The sequence below is a fragment of the Ahaetulla prasina genome, chromosome 3 (assembly GCF_028640845.1).
Source record: "Ahaetulla prasina isolate Xishuangbanna chromosome 3, ASM2864084v1, whole genome shotgun sequence".
NCBI lineage: Eukaryota > Metazoa > Chordata > Lepidosauria > Squamata > Colubridae > Ahaetulla > Ahaetulla prasina.
In genome coordinates this window covers 107,895,597-107,900,452 of record NC_080541.1, presented here as the reverse complement: position 1 = coordinate 107,900,452, position 4,856 = coordinate 107,895,597, and positions in this window count along the sequence as shown.

Sequence of the window (4,856 nt, the reverse complement as noted above, 5' to 3'; positions counted from 1 at the left end):
GTTACCAAGAACAGCTTTTTTCGTATCCATTTGTTAGTTTTCTTTTACTTCCTTCTAAATCTAGCTAATCAATTTCTCATGCTCCATATTATCAGTCTCATTGCACAGTTCACCAAGCACAGTATTCATATCCAATGGAAATTAAAAAAAACAACAACCACCCAATAAGCTGGAGACCAGTGCTAGAAAAGTTACATCTTGGATTGATAGATAACACAAATCCACCTGAAGACAATTTATAAATGACATATTATTTGAGACCGTAAATTTCCAAAGTAGGTAGAGTGCAAAAGACCCTAAACTATTTAGACATGCAACTATGATAAATAAATATGTAGAAGAAGCATTTTATACTGTTGGCTACAAAAATTATTTATTTTATTTTTATTTTATTAGATTTTTATACCGCCCTTCTCCCGAAGGACTCAGGGTGGTGTACAGCCAAAAGATAAAAAACCCACTATATATACATTTAAAACAGTAAATTTAAAACAGAGCAAATTATAAAGTGGCCGACATTTAAAATTAAAAAACTAAAAACCCTAAACTAATAAAACCCCAATTAAAATTTAATAAAACTTTAATAAAACTTTTGGCTATTATCACTTGCGCAATATGATAAACTCTCAGCTGAAAACTAGTCAGAGCTTTACAATGTTTACAGACCTATATTCTGTATATAACATCATATCCAACAGCCAGATAAATCAAGAAGCTGAATAGCTGCACCTAATAGCAAAACACACTAGGAGAATTATATATTAGCATAGTTTTCACATAGTCCAAGACTAGGATAATTGTTCGTATCACTCAAAAGGACACATAAAATTTTGAAATTTTTTGAGAAACTTGCTAAGAAAGTTTTTAAAAATGTGTGTGCAGAATAAACCATAAAAAATAACTAATACAAATATTGTTTGAAAACAGCCAAAAGGTCTACCCTCACATTTTTTAACTCAGCAGAAAATTTTGCAAGGATGGGAAACTGTTTACCCAGACAGTGGAAGAGAGACAGATCAAATAAACTTTCCAAGGCAAAAAGACGATACTCTGGCCATATTTCAGCCATTACTGAGAATGCAAAGCAGAATCTCCTTGATAGAGCTTAAGGAAGAGGGGATGCCTAAATTCATGGACAAAGTAAGTTTTTTATTTTATTTATTTATTTATTTTATTTGTCACAACATTATATATAAGCATAAGCATGAAATAACTATACGATATATAAGCATAAGTATGTAATAACTATATGAAATTGTATACAATCAAAGGGAACATTAGGACAGGAACGGTAGACACGTTGGTGCTCTTATGCATGCCCCTTACAGACCTCTTAGGAATGGGGTGAGGTCAATAGTAGATAGTTTTTGGTTAAAGCTTTGGGGATTTTGGGAAGAGACCACAGAGTCAGGTAGTGCATTCCAGGCATTAACAACTCTGTTTCTGAAGTCATATTTTCTGCAATCAAGATTGGAGCAGTTCACATTAAGCTTAAATCTATTGTGTGCTCGTGTATTGTTGTGATTGAAGCTGAAGTAGTCTTCAACAGGAAGGACGTTGTAACAGATGATTCTATGAGTTAAGCTCAGGTCATGTCGAAGGCGGCGGAGTTCTAAATTTTCTAAACCCAGGATTTCAAGTCTGGTGGCATAAGGTATTTTGTTGTAATCAGAGGAGTGGAGAACTCTTCTTGTAAAATATTTCTGGACACGCTCAATTCTATTAATGTCCGAAATGAGGTATGGATTCCAGACAGGCGAGCTGTATTCAAGAATTGGTCTAGCAAATGTTTTATATGCTCTGGTTAGTAGTGTAGTGTTTCTGGAAAAGAAGCTACGCAATATTAAGTTTACAACTCTTAAAGCCTTTTTTGCGATGTAGTTGCAGTGGGCTTTGGCACTTAGATCATTTGATATGAAAACTCCAAGGTTTTAACGGGGTTGGCTACATCTATAAGGCAGTGTCCATCGAGCTTGTATTTAGTGTTCAGATTCTTTTTTCCAATGTGTAAGACAGAGCATTTGTTGGTTGAGATTTGGAATTGCCAAGTTTTTGACCATTCCGACACAAAGTCAAGGTCTTTTTGAAAGGTAGCTGTATTGTTGGTAGTGTTAAATAGTTTAACATCGTCAGCGAAGAGAACACAATTGCTTATAATATGGTCACAGAGATCATTAAATATGAAGAGTGTTGGTACTCAACTTGTGGATTATATATATTTAGAAACTACCCATCTAAATATATATAATCAGGGGGAAATGCCATGTTGTTCAGTAAAAAAAATCAGTCCACTAAGTTGAATACTATATTTATTAAAATCAAACAAGATAATATAAATCAAGGTTCCAGAACCTTTTTGTAGACAAGACACTATAACAAGCAGTGACTCGCTGAGGAGGCGGCAAGAAGCCAGGTGGTTTGAAAGTGGTTGGTGTTATCAGTGTCAAATTACAATTAGCATTGGGGGGGGCGACAAAAAAGAATGGCTGTTTTCTTCTTCATCCATCCTCTGAAAACACAAATTAACCCCAATCTGTCTCCTACAATGGGCAAAGCTCACAGTCCCTTATAGTGGCAAAAAACAAATTTAGACATTAAAAAATCTATCTCAACAAACTCAGAACAAACAGCTATTCTGTCCAATTCTAAATGGAAATATCTTATTATTATACTCAGCGGTTGACATCCTGCTACTGATTTAGCTATGGGGTGGGAACAGGCATTCTTTGTACTGGTACTCAACTTGTGGATTAAACTTCCAGGGGAGGTTAGGCAAGCTCCATTGGAGAACATTTTTAAATTTTAGTTCTGTAGACCTCACCCTGATTTTAGTCAAATGCTGAAATCAATATTTATTATTTAAGCTATTATTTCTGCCGTTTCAATTATTTCTATTATATATTTTGTTATTATAAACCAATTTAGTATCTCTAAAAGTACTAAATTATTCCAAATTCCCATGAAGTTCCTCCATTCGGTGGTGTATATTCCCCCCTTCATCCTGTAATTGTATTATTAACTTTTTTCTTTGTCTTTTTTTTAATTTATAGGCCAGCCATCTCCCTGGTTTATTGGCATGTTCAAAATGCACAGGTTTCATCGCTCTAAGCTTTTGGGCCATTCCTTCCTGGGCAATCAGATTTATTTTATGTTTAATCAAGTCTTTTTCCTCTCTAATTTTCTCATTTGGGGATTCCTGCATCTTAAGTCCCAATTCTTCAAATTTCTCCTGTAGTTCTAATTGTAGTTTCCTTTTTTCTTTGTTTCTCCTCACCCCTTACACTATTGTTAAGCCTCTAATGTAGGCTTTAGTCCTGTCCCAAAGGTTCTGTAGGGTTGTATCTTCCTTTAAGTTTTCCTTTAGAAAAAAATCCAGTTCTTTTTCCATCCCTTTTCCTCTTTTAACACCCTCTGATTCATGGTCCACCTCCCTCCCCTTTTTACTCCTCCTTTCCATTTCAATATCAGCAGGTTATGATCTGCCTATGTGTTTGGTGTTATCTCTACCTCCTCTATACTTTTGCTTAGTTCCAAATCTATCCATACCATGTCTATCCTGGACCATGAATCATGTGGGTTAGAGAAAAAGGTATACTGTCTTTTTTTGTGGATTTAATTCTCTTCAGACATCCTTTAGATTCAACTCTTGCATCATATCAAAAAAGGTAGTCGGTAGTGCTATCCTCCTCTTATTCCCCCCCTCCCCAATGTATAGACTTTTTTTGGATCTACTACTGTGTTGTGACCCAGGCCCAAGTAGGTAGTAGGAAACTCAGTCAGTGTAAAAACAAACTTTATTAGCGCAGCTGGGAATTAATTCATTCTCAGGGCAGTCCAACTAAATTAAAGCAAATTCCTCCCAACACAATTCCTCAGTCCTATCACCAACCTTGGTCCAATTAGGCAAACGGCCAAAGGCCTTTCTTGGCAAAAGTTCAGAAGACACCGATACAACACAAATGCAGCAAGACAAAGCTATCAATGTTGTTTTCCAGCAAAGAGCGCAAATGCCGTTGCTTGTCTTTTAAGCCTTATGGGAGGGGCCAATCATCTCTTGGCCCTATTCTTGAGCTGTCCTCTTTGCTTGAGCCGCTCTTGCCTTCTGGCAGCTCTTCTCATGCATGCATTAGTAACAGGCTCCTCCTGTTCCTCTGCATCACTACTGTCAGCCTCTGGAGACTCTGGAGTCTGAACCTCACTCCCCGATGGCCCTCCGACGCAGAGCCCTCATCCAGGCCTTCCCCAGCCTCCAGGACTGGCCCCTGTTCTTCCTCAGCCTCATTGCTGTCCAACTCCATTGCCAGTTCCACAGGCTGCTGGCAGACCACAATCTCACAATAAGCAAATATTTTCTGGTTCTAATTCTACTATTTTCCTATGTAATTTATAATAAAATTCCCCTGGTTAGTATTCTGTGTATAGATGGCTGCCAATAAAATCCATTTTTGTCTTATTATTATTATTATTTCAATTAATAAAATCCTCCCTTCATCGCCTTTGTAAATTTGTCTCGGTTGTAGCCAATCTTTTATATATACTACTACCCCTCTCTTTTTTTTTTTTTATGCAACAGCTGAGTAAAGATTCCCTAGTTTGGGGCTTCTAAAATGTGTCCTTGCTATCTTTTAATATGGACTTCTTGTAGACAGATAATGTCCATATTTTGCTTTTAGAGTTTGGATAGAACTTGCCTCCTTTTAGCTGGAGAGTTTAAACCATTTATATTAATCAAGATTAATTTGATTTCTTGTTCCATATTATCGTTTGTTAGTAGCCCTCATTCCTTTCCTTGGTCTTATTTCTCATTGAGTCCTTGACCTTGCCCCCTCTCTTTCCTGTTGTTCTCTTTCGATCCT